General features: G+C 39.9%; 1 protein-coding gene across 1 annotated transcript in view; it reads left to right on the top strand.

The window, feature by feature from the left end:
• Nucleotides 1-11,473: 11,473 nt before the first annotated feature.
• pik3cb (phosphatidylinositol-4,5-bisphosphate 3-kinase, catalytic subunit beta) overlaps nt 11,474-20,194 on the top strand; it is a 58,637-nt gene continuing 49,916 nt past the window's right edge. Inside the window, exon 1 of the mRNA XM_030108332.1 lies at nt 11,474-11,667. The gene's annotated coding sequence lies outside the window, so the exon portion shown is untranslated. The remainder of the gene's footprint in view (nt 11,668-20,194) is intronic.

The raw sequence follows: 20,194 nt of genomic DNA, 5'->3' as shown, positions 1-20,194 counted from the left end.
TTTAACTGACCTTAAGTCTTCACTTTCTACAAGTCAAATATGCATTTATTTATTCCTGACTAAGTCATCAATTTCTTGTTTCTAATACACAGATAATATATATCTTCCCTATATTAAATGACTGTGTGTGTGTAAACGGACCTTGCCTGTACATGCTTTGGCCCCTTTGTGTTCTACTGATAAAATACTAAAATATTGGGGAGCCAAAATAATAACAACAAAATATTAAGCTTAAGAATAACTTTTGCTAAAAGATTTAAGTCTTTTCTTCTATAAATGTTTATAGCAAGAGTAGCAACACAAAGACTGTGCTATTACTACTACTAGTAAAATAATAAGGAAATAACAAGAATATTTTAATTATATTCATAACTATTTCGTATTACTGCGTTTTAAAATGAATGGTTATTTCTTTATGTGGCCTGAATATAAAAACATTCCCTTCTACTTAAATACTTCAATCTTGATGCGTTTGGCATAGAATTTATCAAGTGAATATTAAGTTATGGTCAACAAATAGTTACAAAAATGAAAAATTCACAGTGCTAAACAGGAGTAGATTGACTCCAAAGAGCAGGGGACTTGTGTGGTGTCTGAGATGTTTCTTATGGGGTGAAACACAATATTCAGGCTGACAGCTTTTGTTTTTGATTATTGTTTTTTTCATTTTCTATTTGAACTGAAGCTCTTTTCTGCAAGTTCCTCCCTCTGAGATGCAGCACGTCAATTACAAATTAATCACTCCCAACAAATGACTGTTTTGACAACACAACGCGACTTAAATAGCGATTTAAAAAAAAAACCTGATCGTTGGTTTTAACTCGTAACAACCTAAAGCGAAATTATGAATTGAATTATATGAAGAAAGATTGCCCAGTGTGTCCAGTGTCCATCCATCATTCTCTATCAAACACACGCTCATCACTTCAACACACACACACACACACACACACACACACACACACACACACACACACACACACACACACACACACACAGCTTTGTTATGATGACATAACATGGGTTTATGTTGTCATAAGTGATTATTTACGACGGAGTGAGATTCCTTCAGCACTATTTGAGGGTTGTGATATTTGTTCACTTGGCAAGAATCGTTTGGAAACACGAGAAACAATAATACGAAACGCCTGAGGGTGTTTTGTGTTTTGGGCTGGTTTTGGAACAATGTGGAGCTTTCGGACAGAGTAGGGTAAAATTATGCCATCATATTAACATATTTCTGGAAAAAAGGATTACATCAATTTTTTTTCCACATTCTTATACTTTGGAGTTAAAAAAAATCAAGTGCATGTGGGTGCGTTCGACCGTGTGTGATCACTGTAGTTAAAATTGAAGCAAAACATTAACCATTACCATGACAGTGTAATATCGATCGAGCAACTTGTTAAACACAAATCAATCCATGTAATTTTACTGAGGAAAAACTTCTATTTTCCTGTAAAGTTCAATTATTTTCCAGTCGGTTAACCGTATCCACGTGATGCGCCTTTGTTGAGAAACTGCTTTTACGCACGGCTGTGACGCACGTTTAGAAATCTGTTTGTGATTTTATGAGTGATTTAAAAATTAAAATAGAGGAAGTAAGACAGGACCCCACTAACAAAACATCTTAATCCCTTCACAAATCTGCGTGAAGTCGCTTTTGCCCGCATTAATTGGACGAAGAGAAAGTCCGGTCTTGTGGTTTTATTTGTTGGCCGTATTGTAAGCAGAGCTTCTTCCTCTTCTTCCAAACCGACGTCCAGTACGCAGCTGTGGGGATCAGTGCGCTCCCAGCAGCTCTGACACTGCCTCGTGGCCACAGAGGGACGATACCGGCCGGCCGCTACGCTGACCAACGGCCGCGGAGCCTGAAATGTAGCTGTGTACTCTCTCAGCTTCCTCACATTAATGTTTTGTCAACAACGAGGAGATAAGGGCGGGTTTGAAAGGCAAGTGGATTCCAAACACACTTCCAAAAATAATAAATACCCAGTGTTTTACAAAAAAGAAAAAAGAAAAAAAAAGAGTAGGCTAACTATAACATTTACATAAACTGCGTTTCTCTCCCGGTCTGAAATACTGAAATTAACAAGCTTAATCAATTTTATCCATCATAGAAGAGAATAAAGGCTAAAGAAAATACGACTTTTTATATCCCTAGATAAAGTTTAAATAGGCGTTACTGAAACTATTTTAATAAGGTCTTTCGCTTCATTTTCCATTGAGGACAGTGTGACGTTTACGCACAACTGTGTATACTTTTACGCAGTAAAACATGAGTGCACTTTTTCTGGTCTGTATTGGCGCTTCTGAAATCTTAAAATATACAGATATTTCTGAAAGAAGAAATGTGCTTTTGAGGAGCGCGGAGCGGCAGGTGTGCCTTTGCGCACAGAGGCTGTCAATTTAGCCCGGCGGTGGGGGAACAATGGGCCCGCACACAGGATGTCTCGGGGGCCTGGAATAGATAAGGCCAGCCGGGGTTCACAACGACTCAGGCGCTGCTTTCAAATGAGCTGTCAAATGAACCACATTTTCAGGGACTTGATTGGAAAATGTCAAAGTTATTCATTCACTAAATTAAAATTTGTAAAAAAAAAAAAAAAAGATTTATTTACTTTGATTATTTTCCATTTAAAAGCGAAATTTGATTAAAAAAATGTCAAAGTCTGAATGCTAATCATCTTTATGAGTTCTATCTTTTTAACACATGGTAATAATAACTTATTACAGGTCACATATAAGCGCTCAGGTCGCTCTGCTGGAGCTCATGTTGAATAAATACGCGTGCATAGCTGATGAATAGATGTTTCTATCACTTCGTAATGATTTCTCCGCGAGGTGAAAAGGTTTTGGCGCAACGTGCGGTTTGTTTTCACGCGTCTTTTCCGCTGAGCGCTCTCTGAATAACCGTGATTGTATCCTTTGTTGTGCTCTCGGAGATGACAGATTATAATCAACAAGACGAATGAGGTCAACTCATTGTAGAGGCAACGCATTTGACCCTCACTGCCTCCTCTCTTGTGTTTCACACACACACACACACACACACACACACACACACACACACACACACACACACACGCCTACCTGGACTCGTTCCGGGTGTGACAGTCTGCATGCTCCACGGGGCATCGGCGATGCGACCCGGCCGGTCAAGTCACACGCAGGTTGCCGGTTTCCCAATGCCTGTACACAATTGAATTCCTGGCATTCCCGCTAATGTTTGAGATTGAGGAGCAACAGTTTCCACTTAGAAGCGGCGCACATCACCCCAAACCCATTGAAAAGGAGAGAGAGGGGTCACCACTGTTTGGTATACATCTGCTCCAAACAGGAAAATTATGCGCAGATTTGATTCGCACAAAATCCGGCTATTGTTCATATCAGCATGCGATTTTTTTTTTTTCCGTTTTCTCTTCTTGGAGCAGAAGGACAAGACGTTTCAGCCTGGCTGCTGCGCATCTGTGCTATTTCTATGGCATTCCCTGATCGGGGGGTGTTTATTTTCCTAACGCGTCCTCTCTGGTGAATCTGCAGCCCGCCACGGTGATCTACGTGATGTTTTCACTGACTGCTGATCTCTATCGCAGTGACAACCCGGCGAAACAATGGATTACATGTCATAATTCTTTAATAAGCCCAAATAATTGCAGTAACACGTGTTGATACGCCGCCATGGTTTATAAATGGGAACTGCGCGTTTGTTGAGCGGTCAACAAAGGTCCGCCAAATGTCTATAAATACCAGGTCTATAAATACACCGAGTGTGAAGGACTGTCATGCATTCACGAAGAAGAAGGAAAAAAAACCCCATCACGCTCTGACCTCTGTTTACCCTCCGACCATACTCTGATGCCGAACGTTCCCTGCGAGCGGTGCCAAATAGATGAAGGTCTGCACATCCAGCTGCACCAGGCTCAGTGCGGACACATTACAGGGTTTTATCATGGTAGTTCAATTGGAAAAAAAACAAAAAACATATTGCATGGATTTTAAAATCAAAGTTTGCACATTTCAGTTACTTGCATTCACATGAGATTAAAAAAAATTTTTTTTAGAAGTTTTGATTTTTTTAGATTTTTAATGATTTCATGTGCTTTAATAACATTTATTAAACTGTTGCCACATGGATAAAAACAAGTCAATACACATGTGTGTAAATCAGAGCAAGCACGAGAATAAAAGCTGATTGAACGATAGGATTTTGCTAAGTTTTCCTTTTATTCATCTGTTATTGGCACTAAAAAATCGATTAAGAACATCTGAACTGAATGAGAAATAAAAGTAGAGGTGGTAATTTTAACAAAGTTGTAATAAAGTCAATGCCCTCACATTGATGACAATCTCTAGTCCGGTTACATAAACAAAAATAAATGTGCTACATTTCAATCTGTATTTATTTAATTCTTATGACAGCTGGATTATTTTCTGAGGTTTTAGAGAAATAAAAATAAAAGCTGTTTCAATTTTGTGCAATCCTGTGTCAGTTTTTGTGTGTTTTGAAAGTTTTATAAATTTTAAATTCACTTGGTTTGATAAGAGACAAAACGTGAAATAGCCTTTGCTATTGAAAAAGTTTGTTAATTTATATGCAGTCACGTGAATAAGGTGATCTGTAGATCAAGGAAGTGAATTTAATAAAATGACAGCAACAGTGCAACAATTCAAAATGTACACATTTAAATCTCCTGATTATTCACTTGAAAAAGTTGTGCATCTATATTTTTCTCAGGCAGCCTATTGCATCAGCCCGATCATGTTTTTATTAGCAATTAACTCTGAATGAATATACAATGTGCTTATGTATTTCTTTATTTACTTATGACAGCAGGAAATGGTCATTAAAATCAAAAGAGTTGGTAAAACATGAATAGAAAAACTGTCTGCATGTAGATGAATGGGAAAAATTACTTTAAACTTTTATGTATTTATAAACGTATTTCCTTGTTGTCAAATCAAGGAGCTTGTGTTGATATCTTGCTATATATATAAAAACTGGTTAGTAGAATCAGCCAGGTGACCTACTGACAGTGATACTAGCGAATTGAATCTTTTGTTCCTCAGTTAATCTAAGACTTTTATTTAATTGATGTACTACATTCACATTTAAAACAACATTTATAGAGGGAAACCATAGAAATTACCAAATAACATGGAGTTTTACAAATAATCAACTGAAAAGCTGTGAACATATAAAAGGCAAATAAATCCAAGGAAGTCGAGCTGTCACATCAAGAAAACGAAAGCTGCTTGCATCTTGTTGAATCATCCAAATCACAGATTATTTTACTGTACTGAGTTGATGAGTTCTAAGTTTTGTAAACAGCTTAATTAAACAAATTAGTGCTGTTCAAATGACCAAGTTATTTAGATAAATAAAAATATATAAGGTTTTGTTTTGTTTTATTTTTAAAATTTATTTATTTATTTATTTATCTAGCTGCATAACATGGAAATGCCAATTTATTGCACAGTTACGGAAAACTCTCTGGATTAGGGTAAGAAAACAATCCATCCATACAAAGACAGGCAGCTCACATTTTAGTAACTGATCTATATTTAACCAATCAGTTTAACTTGATTATATATGCGAAATTATTTCATAAAATAATTATCTATATGCGTAAAATTTCTTTTTTTCTTTTTTTTTTTTTTTTTTTTTGTCGTGCTGATCTGCAGTCACATTCAAGACAAATAAAGCAGTTTTTCATCTGATGTGGTCCCAGCTTGAAGCCACACGTGGTTCTGGTTGAGTGGATATTTATCAGCTCTGCTCTGATGTTTCTGTGGACGTAGCGGAACTGGCTCGGCTTATACTGTAAAGGGAAATGCGATAAAATGCTTCCGCTCTCTTGATTATGAGCTGCAAATTGCTTTGTCGGGGATTTAAATGGCAGGTCTTTTCCCATCGCGCTCTTGATGGAGGTCTATTTTTAAAAAAGCCCTTTTCCTCCCTCGTGCCCCCTCCTCCAGCTAAAAACTTCCGCAGGGTTGGCAGCAAGAAGCTATTAGGATAACTCCTCTCCTGTTAACATTCCAATTAATCAAAGATGAAGCCAGATTCCCACTGGGATCATTAAGGCCCGGCACCTGTTCTCCTCTTACTGTAGGGTTGGATAATAAAGCAGACTCTGGCTGAACTCTGGACACATTGCAAGAGACACAAAGATCAGTTCACTATCAGTAATAGAAATCCAACCTACTTCGGATATGAATACCAAACACCCAGCTTAAACAGAATGAAAGATGTCCACTATTCATACTGGAGTCCTTTTCTGAAATTTCAAAACAGTCCTGTGTTTTTGCTTTACGGATCAATTTGTAATTCGCAGTCTTAATCTTTCATATTCAGTTGAATTGATTATTCAGTCATATTCGGATGCTGAATTGAATTTGAATAATAGGATTTGGGGTGTGGGTCTCACTCCCACCATTGGCTGAAACCTCCACATGCACAGGAGGCTGGCCCCAGGCCGCCAGGTCCAGTCCCAGGTCACATCTTCAGACACTGAAGTCCAGCCTGACGTCTTCCAGGCAGTTACATACCTCTTGGCAAGGCCCCACAATTAAACAAATGATTATGTTTTGATATCCATAATTATACGCATTCGCATTAGGTATCCTTTCAAGTTCAATGTGTTTTTTATTACATGCTTATCATCCGTGATGAGATTATGCACAGTGTGGGCTTGGACCGAGTTAGAGTACATTTAATCAAATAAAAGGAGCAGTAATGGAAGCATTCTGGGCCCAGAAGGAGGCTGTGCAGGCTGCTCCCTTTGAGCCCAGCCTATGTTTAGCAAATTTCAGACAATGAGAACATTATGAGGGGAACTCTGAGGGAGAGCCTTTCACCCCTGCACACCAAGGGTCAGGCACATGGCACCATGACGAGCCCTCACATCTCACATGAGGTCCACAGAAACTGTTGAACCGCACAAATCCTGACATGAGCAACCATAACCGACAGTATAGTTCAGATGGATATGCTGCCAGCTGTAGATGTGCTCCATAGATGCAACGGCCAGGAAAAATCATGAAACTTTCATTCATGCAAGTAGTCACACTCAGAATCTGTGCCAGCTTGAGAAATCACTGAAAAGTGACAGTCAAGTGTGTACAGTTTATGTATTTGCTGCCCTCTTGTGGTGAATGTTGTGTTGCTGCATTATGAGTCACTTCTCCCTGTCCTCTGATCCACGCCCTGTTTTATCTCCCAGCAACCACAGAAACGTTAACAAAAACAGAAATTAAACAAGCAGCAACAATCCAGACTTTTGAAGAGGAGTTGATACATTTCATAAAATTCAAGGAAAACACAATGCAATAAAATGCAGATTGCTATGTGTTTTAGTGAAAATGTAGCAAATCAACTGTCGATACTGCAAAATATATTCGCAATTTGGGAAATCACCAGACATTTTTAATTTGCAGGATCATCAAAACGTTGGAGCGGTTGAATGTTCACCTCTGTTTTGCAGTAACATGTTGGGTAAACATTGTTGATAGTGGGGATTCTAAATGGTCTGTGGCTTCCTCATTCCTGTTTCACAATGATTCATGTTTTCATGGTCACGTTTCATGTTTTTGTTGAGTGGACAGCTCATCATCCGGACTCCAGCACTCTGACAGAATACTTCACGTCTATAGCGTGTGCAGAGTTTGCACATTTTTTATCTGTACTCTCTTCCCACAGTCCATAAACATTTATTTGAGGTAAAACAGTGACTCAAAATTTTTCATTAGGTGTAAATGTGAGGGTGTACGGCTGTCTGTCTCACTCTGTTTACAGTGTGATGGACTGGTGATCTCTCCAGGGCACAGCCTTCATTCACCCATCATGAACTGGGATCTGCTCCATCACCACCAGTGTTGGGCAAGTTACTTTAAAAGGACACCTGACAGAATAAATTACAAACACTACATTAATCTAAATGATTCAAATGTTGCTGTGTGATAATATGAGTCAAGACAAATCAAATTTGATTTGTAACTTTAGATAGCATTCTACATTTGCAAAACAATAATCAAACACAATAGATATATGTCAATAGATGTCTGTACTTCCATTTAAAAGCTGTCTTTGAATGATCAGGACTCTCCATGGCTGGATCTCTGTCACACGATGCACTTTGCACCAATATTGTTTGTTCTTTCCTGACGGGAGTTGGCAATGATGTATCAGTCTTAAATGACCTCATGTCTAATTTGACCTAGATATGCAAATGAGCAGATATGCTTCTAAAGGTTATGATTAATGACATAAATGGACACTTGAGAGAATAAATTACGTACAAACAGGAAACGCTACATTATTCTAAATTATTGAAATGTTGCTGTGTGACAGTATGAGACACGACACCAAATTTCATTTGTAACTGTACATAGTATTTATACATTCATTGATATAAATCTACCTACTAAGAAACTTGCAAGTTATGCTAAAACATCCCAGTATTATAGAGAGCTTAAGAAAAAAATACTAAGTTATCTATCACATTGAGATCATTTTATAAACAATCAATGTGTGTCTTGTTAGTCGTACTTTGTCTCACAGCAAGTAGTAGTGGTTGGAACTAAAATGTGTTTCACATTGTGAAAGTTCAGTTATAAGGCTTCGTAGGCAATTAAAAGTTAGATTCTTAATTTGTAAGATCTGCTAAATCTGTATAAATAATCGGCATCTGTTACAAAAAACCCAACGCTATGCTGCACTTATCTTTTATACTTGTCAAAATTCAAAGAAGAAAGTGAGAAGAGGTATCCACTGGTCTGAGGTTTTTCCCAGGGAAGGGCCCCCAAAACTAATTCTTCCAAACTTTAAGCAACTCTTATAGTTTAGTTAACTACACTGTTCATTGCACCACATAATAAATATGTTTCTATGTAATTTGCATTTATTTATTTAGTTAGTTATTTTTTCTTTGTGGGGAACAAATTAAATCTAGCACAGCTACAGCTGTCTGAATGGACTGAAAAGGTTTTTTTTTTTCCATTTGAGTAATGACCGTGGAAGGTGTTGTAAAAAGAGAAAGGCATTTATTTACTCAACACCAACGTTTAGGAAAGAAATACTTACATTTATGCTTCACTTTTATGACTGGATCAACTTTTCTTCGATAAAACAACAAAAAGTGAAAGAGCAATGCGCAATAACCCACAAGATCACCAGATGGCAGCAAACTCCATATTTTCATCATAAGTTGAAGCTTTTGAGCTTTATATAATAATACTTAATACTTTATACTTTAATACTTTAATAATACTTAATAATACTTTATATGATGTTTGTTTATTATTATAGTGCCTCAAAATCAAAACAAGATAAACGAAAATGTATTCTTTAGGGGTCTTTCTTTTTCTTATTATTTGCAAGGAAGAGGTTAACATCATATCTAAATGGTTCTGTCAGATTTTGAACAGCAGTCTAGTGTGGTTGAATGAGAGAAGGAGGCTATCTGTCACATTATACTGATACTGATACAGTGTGTCAAAGCCACAGAGAGCGCACGACACACACACATTCACTATAAGAACCTCACACACCTCTCATATTCTGATCATATACAGTGCATCCAGAGAGTAATCAATCAACTTCACTTTTTTCACATTTCGCTACGTTACAGGCTTATTCCAAAATGGATTATTTCTTTTCTATCTCAATCTACACACAATACAGCATGAAACAAAGTAAAAAAGATGAACTGAAATATCACATGTAAATAACTATTCTCTCCCTTTTCTATGGCGTTCAAAACTGAGCTCAGCTGCATCCTGTTTCCACTGATGGTGCTTGACATGGAGCCCACCTGTGGTCAATTCAGTTGATTAGGCTTGATTTGGAAAGGGACACACCTGTCTGTCTAAGGTCCCACAGCTGGAAGGACATGTCAGCTTGGCCTGAACGCCAAGCATCATGTCTGGAGGAGACCAGCTACTGCTCATCACCTGGCAGTGAAGCATGGTGGTGGCAGCATAATGCAGTGGGATTGTTTATCAGCAGCAGGGACTGGGAGACAAGACACAGCACAATATTTTTTCAATAGTTCATTCATTCCCTCAGTGACAGACGGCAACATGCAGTCTCCTGTAAATCCTCCATACAGGCTGAAGGTATTATTGCCACTATCAGATTTTTCTGAGTTCGGCGTTGTTCGGCTGCGGTTCTCAACAGGCAGTTTACTGACAAGTTAAATAAGCTAATAAAACTTTAGCTTCACTCTGAGTTCAGGTGTGTCTCATACCTTTAGATGTTTCTTCTGGTTTGACGTTGAGTCCCTGGATGCTGGGAGCACTTTCACAGCTGGGAGCCATAATTAGCATTGAACAGAGATGCGCCTTCTTTGACTTATACAAAATAATGACTAAGTATCCAGCCAAACAATGAGTTTATCTCATTGGGAACAGCCATGACTCCAGTAACAGGTGACAAAATTCATGGCAACGAGTGGGAGGCTTCTCCAAGACAGCGGTCGATGTTGTGTCTGTTTTTATACATCTATGGTGGTGTCGCGGTTTGTGCCGTAAAGTGCTGTAAAGTGCCGTAAAGTATCATATTGTCTGATTTTCAGTAGTAATCCCGCTCGGTAATCCGTGTTTTTTTTTTTATATCAGATATACCTCTAACGAGATTGCATATTTTCATGTGCTGTAACGGATTACTTACATTTTTTAATCCTAATTACGTAACGCCGTTACATGTAATCCGTTACTCCCCAACATCATGGAATATGTGCACACCGGGAATAAAAAAACAGCATCTGGAACTCTGCAAAATGTAGAAAAGAGCTTAGAAACTTACAACTTGGTTTATTTCAGTTTTCAGTTCAACATTTTATTGGATACTGGCTCAGATGATGGAGGGATGTTAAATATGAAACATTTTAAACGATTAGACTTAGTTACATTAGCAAGCATTGTGCAGGTTATATTTGTGCTTACTATCCATTCATCCTTTGTACATGTTGAATTCAACTGTGGGTCATGGGAGGTCTGGAGCGATCCCGGCTGAGTGTTGACAACAGCAGAGCACATCAGTCACATTGACACCTGAGAGCACCAATTAGCCTTAAATGGTTATTATTGTTTAAACCAACACATGCACAGCAAGAACATGCAAATTGCAAACCCAGTCTCAAACAGGAGACTTCTTGCTGTGAGGTGAGCGTGCCAACCACTTCACAACACAAAACATTTTAAATTGTCTGAAAACTGCAAAAGTTTTGGAAAATTGACAAAAACAGTTCCTACTTCAAGTGCTGAACCAGATCAGATGTAAAAACCTGTGATCAATAATCGATGGCTAAAATAAAACCGATGCTTTTAAAGCGACAGCGGCAGTAGAGAGCGGATGGGCTGTCGGTGCAGTACTCTGACTGACCTGACGGTGGCGCGGAGCTGGGCGACAGCCGGCGGGGAGAAACGCAGCTGAGGAGGAGGAGGAGGAGGAGGTGGAGGAGGTGGTGGTGCTGGTGCTTCACCTTCTGAAACAAACAGGAAGCGGGCCGCGCTCCTGTTCACCTGCGGGATCCGCGCTCCTCTTCTCCCCGCAGAGACGCCGTCGTGCGCCGGGACGGGACGCGCCGCCTCCGGACTCCGCGTCCTCCGCCTCCCGTTGTCGCTTCCAGCCGGCTCGTCTGCTTTCGGACTCAGAGATCAGAGGTAAATCCATACTTTTTTTCTTCTTTATTTTCTCGCTTGTGGAGTCACACCAAAGTGATCACTCATTTACAGAGCTGATCATATCCACCCTCTCAAGGCGACAACTTGAACTATACCTTTTATGATCCTGTTAGTTAAATTATTTTAACTTTAATTGAAAGACTACAGCTGATTGCCTTGAATCTGATGACGGTGGGCGGAGGAGGGGGTTTCACATCCAGCACATTTTGTTTTAATCTGCAGTGCTTCCTTCATCACATGTTCCACGTTATTTTGGGACGTTCTCATGCTGATTACAGTCCCCTGAACAACACAGCAACTCCGACCCGCGTCCCGCAGGAATGTGGCATTCCGCAGCACTTCTGTTTTGTCTCGCGCACATTTTCTACCAAGCACGAGACGCGTATTTTTTTTAAATGAAATGGGATTTGTTTGGCCCTCGTATTGCCATTGAGTTGATCCTTGTCAGTCAGCTTTTGCTCCTGCACTGCGTTGATCTGTAAAACCCGGCGAGGTGGAGACGCTTCTTAACCCCTCAGCAGTTTAACGTTCAAGTTTCTTTTGTTGTTGTTGTTGAAGAAATGAGCGAATCAAATGAAGAGGATGTGAAACTTTGCAGAGTGATTCGAGCTGTCAGATTTTCCTTCATAAACGCGTCAAGCTTGTGTTAGAGTGCAGAGTCTTGGTCAAAAGGGTGAGTAATTCATTTCAGGGAGGGGTGTCGACATGAAAAGCATGTGAATTATGAAAAATAAAACATGTCACTGTAAAGCAGTTAATTGCAAACTACAGCTACCAGTATGAATCTGCCAAGTGTTTGTGTTGTTTTGTGAGATTGAAGTGGTTTAGAATTTATATGCAACCATTTACACCTGGGGGGTGTCTGATCCTGGTCATGGAGGACCCCTATCCTGCATGTTTCAGGTCTTTCTCTGCTGCGGGACACCTGATTGCTCTCAAACTCTTCTTATCAGGCTTTTTGGGAATTTTAGTGATGGCATAATCAATGTATGGAGAAGTACAACATGCAGGACAGGGACCATCCAAAACCAGAGTTTGACTCTATTGACTTATGAAGGGACGGCCAAACGGGCTGCAATGAAGCAGGTTCTCATGAAACAACAAGCATCGGTCCACGGGCCTCATGTTTTACACCCCTTCTCTAAAAGATAATGCAGGATTTGAACTTTTTTTTGATCTTTGTGGTCTTCAACTGAGTTCCGTTGATGCTGATCTTGTTTCAGGGCAGCTTGGAATAAACAGGTGAATTGGACCTTGGATGAAAGGCAATGCATGACTTACCAGCTAAACAGTTCCAATGTGGATTTAGATTATTCCCATTTCTAGTGAACCCATAATCTCCTCGCTTGTAAAACTTGAAACGTCTTTCCAAGGAAGTTTGCTTGAGGTTTTTGTGTTTGTGTTCACCACATAACTCTCAACACACACCCTCAGGGTTAGTTTTGAAATTTTTCTTTAACCTTTAAAGTGTTCTGCGCAAACCGTCATTCATGATAAATACAGCAAAGAAGGAACCTATGAACCTGAGTTCAGTCTGTGTGAGCGTGGAGAGGATCAGCAGGTCAGTGATGATGATGATGATAATGATGTTGATGTCACATGACGACACGAGGAAGACAAGCAACTTGCTTGCAGGTGCCCTCTTGCACCGCCACTTCTCCTCGGGCTGAATCACTCGGCTTTACTGCTCTGTGGTAAAATTGCATGCTTATCGGATTTATAGGACAGATTAACCAGGAATAGAAATTCCAGCCATGTTTTCCAGCACAATGCGAAACCGCCATGATGTAACATTACATACGGTGCCTTGGCAGGGGATTTTATCCGGCTCCAGTTCCAGGTAGCCACTTAGCTAATACATGTTAATGATGAAAAGAATAAAACCGATGAGCCACACCTCAAAATAAATGAATCATTTCCCTTTTCATGTAAGTTTAATGCCACTTTATTTACGCCACTCTTTCCACTTTGCTATTTAGATCAGGCAGCGCCCTGGCTGCCCTGTGTTGGGCAGGATCTGCTGTCAGGTCCCCTCTGAGGTAAAGTTAGGGAACACTGATAAGACTAACTGACGTCACCCTTCAAACATCAGCCAACAATGCAGCTATTTACTCCAAGCCAGATTGAATCCCAAAGCAGGCCTCTCTGGGAAAGTGGGCACACATGAAAGCAGAATCCTAAATAAGCGTTTCACAAAAAAGAAGAGGGAAAAACAGAGGTTTGTAAATGTGTCATTGGTTGCAGGTCTTGAACTCTAACAGTACAGTTATGTCAGGCATTCTCTCTGTGGAAGGAAAGATACCTGAAGGTTTCTTGGAAATTTTTGAGACTAGGGTGAGTAAGTGTGGGGGGGGGGGGGGGGGTTTGGGGGGGGGGGGGCAACTTGAAAAAAAATGCATTTCTCATCTCTGTGACAAGCTGCTCCAAGTTATGAGAAAAAGTTCTTATCATTAATGCATGAGATGATTACAGTCAGATTTGATGTTTACACTAGGAAAAAAAAAAACCTCAAATCAGTTTAATAGCAGATTTTATCTGTTCCTTCCAGCAGGTGTGCGCTTTTATTCCATGTTCATGTTTTAGCTGAAGATACAGAACAGTCAGTCAGGTCGCAGACATTGATCTGTTTGTCTTTGTCTTGGCCGTTCTCTGCCAAGGTTGATTTCAAGTGAAACAATGAACTGAGAGTGCTGACTGTCAGCTTTCAGGGTGTCCACAGACATACTGGGTGAGCAGTGTGGGAACGCTCTAAGTCAACACGCCGACCTCTCAGGCTTTGTCCTATCTCCGGCACGTTGTCTTGACACTTGACTCTGGGCGAAGAGTACATCTGGAACACATCACCAGTCCATCACGGACTGAAAGACTCTCGCACCTTCACACTTGGACAGGGAATATATGGAAACTCAGCACAGAGAGCCGAGGACATTGCTGCTATTGCTGTGTAGTGTAAAAAAAAACCCAAATCAAACCCACTTTGCATGCCTTGGAGAAACAGTTTAGTGCACTTTTTTCATAGTTTGAAAGCAGTTTAAATTTTAACCAGTGGTGCAAATCATCACCAACCTTTGACACAGTTCAAAGTGAATATTCATGATGTAAAATATTTGTGCTAGTTTCAATTTACGGTTTGATGTAAAATAAGCTAAGAAACATTCAGGTTCTGGAGGTGAAATCTGCTGAACGGTCGCTCATAGACTGTTTGTATTGAACAGGCTCATGTTTTGAGTTAATGGTCCTTGACTGGCTGATTTTTCTTTTGGGCTTGGTGAGCTCTCTCCCTGTGGTGTTTCTTTGTCAATGATTGCCTGCTGTCTTTGAATACTTCATAATCCAAAGTGCTTAAAGGCAATCTTACTTTAAAATCCCATCTTAGCCATCAATTGCTATTAGTTTTGAAGAAGAAGGAAAAAAAGCCAACAAAACAAAATGCATTGAACTTACAAACACATTTTTGAGAGATCCAGTAGCGGGTGTCATGTTGTCAGCATCTTTTGTGTGGAGAGGAACACCTGTACGTGTTTGCAAGCTTGGTTATTTATGGAATCTCCATTATCTTCTTTTCCCTGTCCTCCCCTCCTCGACTCTCACACTCATTCACACTTCCTGCCACTCTGCTTTTAAAGCAACCATTCCTTGCAACAGTGCCGGGCTTGCATAACATCCTCTGAAAGAGCATAAGGAAGGCAGTGTGTAGGTGTGGGCAATATGGCTCTTTGTAGCACCGTATCTACCGGCTTCCACGATCGCAGTTGTGTTATGTAAGCTGTGCAGTTTTCTCAAGGAGAGAGAGAATGTACCGTTCTGCAGACTCTACCTCGCCGCTTATTAGGGAACTGTACATTGGAATGGAAATTGCCACGGCGAGGAATGTATCTGACTATGAAGCGAGAGAAGCCTGCTGGAATTCTTCACTCTGCTGCACAGCAGGCCGGGACCTGCCAAGGAATGTCAGAATGACAGCAGGAGAGAGAGAGACAGAGAGAGAGAGAGAGATACTGAACAGAGAGAGCAAGCCCGGAGGAGGTACAGTCTGAGAGATTAGGCCCGTCTGCAGCCAGACCGGATGGGGTCACGTACGGATACGTTGCAGCGGGGAATGCACGCACTCCAGGTCATGAGTTTCCCAATTAAGTTTTGGACTCTCTGTGCGATGTCACCTTGACCGGGTGCCATTTGCTTTTCCGTGTGCAGAAAGGCCACTGGATCAGTCACAGCAGCCCACCGAAAAATGTCTGACGTCAGGAGTTTTGTTCAGCCGCCTTCAGGCTTTCACACAGTTTTAGCTGAGTCACAAGTCCATTCATTAAAAGTGCCACTTGCAGTGTGGCAAACGGAATGAAAGTGCAGCGCTCACGCTCTCTACGTCTGTATGGGGAATTAAATAAAAATACCTGTTACCTTCAGCTGTCTCTTAGTAGTTTAAACCCACATAGTTGTTTTTTTTTTTTTTAATTGATTGTTTCTCTCAGTTTCATTCAGGCCCCCTGTAAGTGACATTTTCAGCTGAGAGCAAAAAACTTTTATAGCGATTTGGGGCTCAGTTTACTGGACAACAGTGCTCAGAGCCACTGAAGATGAAACTTTTTGAAAACATTGGAGTTCGAGTCTGGGGAAATGGGGGAAAAAACCCAACTTTTATGGAACGCAGCTACACATCACCTCTGTCATAAATAGCTGAGAATACCTCATAATAGCACTTAAACGTTGTTTGTCCACACAAATGTCATTGTACTCGCCATTGTTAATGTTTGCAACATATTGTTCTCTGAATGCGTGCAAGTGTGCAGTTTCATTATAAAAACGTAAAACAACACCCACTAGAGGCCGGACACAAAAACTACATTGTTTTCAGTGCTACTACCATTTTCATGTAAAATGAATATTTTCAAATCATGGAACTTTTCTGAAATGAAAATGTAAAAAATGATGCGGTTTTTCTTTTTACATGAAATGTCGTGTAAATAGAGCCTCAAACACATCCAAATTAGGGCTGCACGATTAACCGACACCTCATCGAAATTGAGGTTTTAACTGCTGCGGTAACCGAACCGCACAGGGCTGAGGGTTTTAGAGGCATTTGAGTGACAGACCTATCCGCCAATCACAACGTTCGAGTCTCGCATTCCGGCCCACCGGCCAATCAGAAATGACAATAGAAAGCAAGTACGTATGCACTGCTGCACCGCTGCAGCTAACTAGCGTCATGTTGCTAACAGCAAACTTTGCACGTGTAATTTGCGCTGTCATGAGGAGCAAAAAGTTTTCAGTGTGACTCGTTCTCGGTGTGAAAATGGCTGAGATGACAACAGAAGAGGGTGCGGAGCAGCTGGTATCAAAAAAGAACTGTAGTTCAGTTGTTTGGCCTGACTTTGGATTTGAAAAAAACGACGTGGAGCAAAAGCGAGCCAAATTGTGTCACCGTGCAGCAGCCAGATCCAGAGGAAACACGTCTAATTTATACCAACACCACTACACAATTAACAGAAACGTCGACAAGTCGTAGGTTATTCTCTCTGTCACCCGATCACCTGACAGCTCCAGCCTTCATCCAGCATGTGGATGCGCTCATCTCTCTCCATGAAAACATGAAGCTGCAGCCCAATAATGTGAGGGAAGATGACCCAGAGTGGGATTGCTGAACTGAGTGTGATCTAAGAATTTTACAGCAATAAGTATTATTTTTTTTTACCCTTTATCTTTAGAGGCTGGCGAGTTTTTTTTTTTTTTTGCGAGTTGAAGTTGGTTTCACAGTGGTGCCTATTTGCGGTTCTGGTTTTTTAATTTCCATTTATTTCACGTTGAAAACTTACTAAATAATGTTCTGTGAACCATGCGAGCAAGACCAGTGTTGAATTACAATTTGGACAGCATTGGATTTTCATTATTTTTTTATTTATTTCATTAAAACAATGCACTCTTTTTTTGCAAACATGATGCAGACAGCACGGTAGCGTCTCGGCTGCCGCTGCCTGAAGCTTTGTCAAGTTAGTTTACAATATGTGTAATTTTATTTGTCAACTTGAGCAAGACCATGTAAAAGTAACACGAATTATTTGTTACCATAATTTTAGCGGTTTTCTGCATTTGAAAGTATAAAGTGTGAAAATCGCAAATCGAATCGCAATCGCATGATTGGTCAGAAAATCGCAATTAGGTTTTTTGTGAAAATTCTGCAGCCCTAATCCAAATCTATTCACAATTTTAAAACGTATTCTACTCTCCTGTTTTGTGTTGCCTATGGTACACAAGTCTAACTGCTTTGGTTAAGTCACATTTTTGTTTTATCCATGCAAAGTGTGAGCCGTCAGGTTAATATTTAACATCGGAGAGTGAAAAGCAAGCAGGTCATTTAGAAGTTCGCCACTTACTCCTGCTGTGATGAAGCCTTTTATTTAGTTGTATTAAGTTTATCCACCACAGGTAATAACCCAGCTTTGGCTCTCGCTGTTCATTCTTCAGGTTTTCATTCTGCAAGTGAAACACTTACTGCCAGGAAACCGATGTTCTGTCATTGTTCCTCAGTCATCATTTCAGGAAATCCAGTTTCACTCTGAGACCTCGCTTCAGGGTCATCTGTCTGAAATGACGTGAATTTGTGGCCTTAAAACTTGACTGGATGGCTTTTTTTTATTCGGGACACTCACAAGACCAAACATGGATTATGAATGATGAGGAAGTTTGAATTTTGCGTCCATTTCTTTTTTTTTTTTCCATTCAGTCTGCTGATCCGCCACTTTTAACAGCGATGATAATCAGCCGGTCACATTTCAGATGAGCATGTGGGACATTGTCGAGCATCCAGTGAAAACGAGACTCCCGTGTAGCCGGAGGTGTACACATGATATTTGATTACACGTGCTTCAGCTCACTACACACAAACACGTCCATAACAAAAGAGTCCTTGTTTCATAACATTTGTAAGTACAGTTTTCACTCCTCCAGCACTCGATCTTTTGTTTCTAGTGTAAATGAGAAGTCAAGCTCAGCCAGGAGTAAGTTTGAAAAGTGGTTAATTTTCAGAATCTTCATTGCACATTTAAGGAGAGATCCACTCAGTCTGCCACCAGACTCTGCTTTCAGATTTCTTATTCCTGTACATTGAGGGGATATGATACTGCCTGTTGTGTGGGATCTGGATCATTAGATTGTCTATCAGGCGCTCGAGTTGCAGTGATGTGCTAAGTCAGACAGTCTGAACTTGCTGGCTCACTGAGAGTCTGAGGAACGCGCTCAATATTTCAGGGAATGCGGTGGTGCCAGTGGATATCTGGATGATCAATAATGGAAACCCAGGCCTCAACTTCCTGTTCAGCATGCCTCAACTAGAAAGTTGATATTTGACAGATCAGATTTTTACATTTGCTTAGTTTGAGTATTTGGAATGAGATTCGTGACTGTTTTAAGCTCTTGGCATTGAATGATGGAGAATTTTGTATATTTTAAGCTTTATTTTTCTTCTCAATTATTAATTGCTGTTCGATGGGACTGGACCTGTGTTTTTTATTCCTGAACAAATTTAAGAGTAGCGAACAACACTGAGACGTGAACTGAGATATCGTGATGTTGCCATGTAAGCTCGCTACCTCATTGCTCGCAAACGACCATTAGCTTCAAAGCCATCCTGGCTGGACGAGTTTGTTTAAACATTTATAATACAACAGTATTTTTGGCAATTCATTGTCTTTTGCATCCCTGAAATTGGCTTTATGTTGAGATTGTAGCAATTGTCTGCTTTTGCAAAAATATAAACATTTGTGTTACATATACTCTTGTGTCACGGCAAAGAAAAAAGTTTAAAAATTACATTTAATGGTTATTGTGGCACTGTTTTACTGATTCAGAACAGTCGAGATAAAATTAAACTACGTAATATGTGCTTGACACCCCTGCACTAAGTTATTCTCTGTTTGTTGTGTTAATACTTAGAGACTTCACACCACATTTCTTTTAATTTTCTGTTGATGAGACTTTAGCTCCAGCAACAGAAGGTAGATGTTCTTTGATAAAGACAGCTGGTTTCCTTTGAGCTGTACAGAATGTGGTAGAGCAGGATATTAAAGATCTTCAAGAGTTCAAAATGTGTGTAGTTGATGATTGCCAAATATGTTGATTATACTATGATTACAAATACTCATTTGTTTCATTGCATTGTTTCATTACTCATCACAAAAACAAATATAATAAATAATCACTTGGTAAGTTCCTTTTTTGTCATTTTTGAAACTCTAATCTCTCAAAAAGAGGCAGAACCCAACAAATATAGATGCTCACACTTTTTACTAAATGTTTTCATAAACTGCTTTCTTTCATTTTTTGATCTGGTTTTTCTAATGACTGTTTTATGTCAGAATTGCAGTGTTTTAAGCCGATGAAAACCTTTTTAGAAATCAGTAAAAGGTTTCACCCAAAAGCAGACTCTCACCCTTCTCCAGGTACTGAAAGTTATTTATTTAACTGGACAAAACCGAGAATGATGTGCAGAAACTGTGCTTGTTTGCTTTCT

Source organism: Salarias fasciatus, chromosome 14 (genome assembly GCF_902148845.1).
Source record: "Salarias fasciatus chromosome 14, fSalaFa1.1, whole genome shotgun sequence".
Classification (NCBI taxonomy): domain Eukaryota; kingdom Metazoa; phylum Chordata; class Actinopteri; order Blenniiformes; family Blenniidae; genus Salarias; species Salarias fasciatus.
Note: the sequence above shows the minus strand (reverse complement) of the source record. Positions and strands in the feature narration are given on the sequence as shown.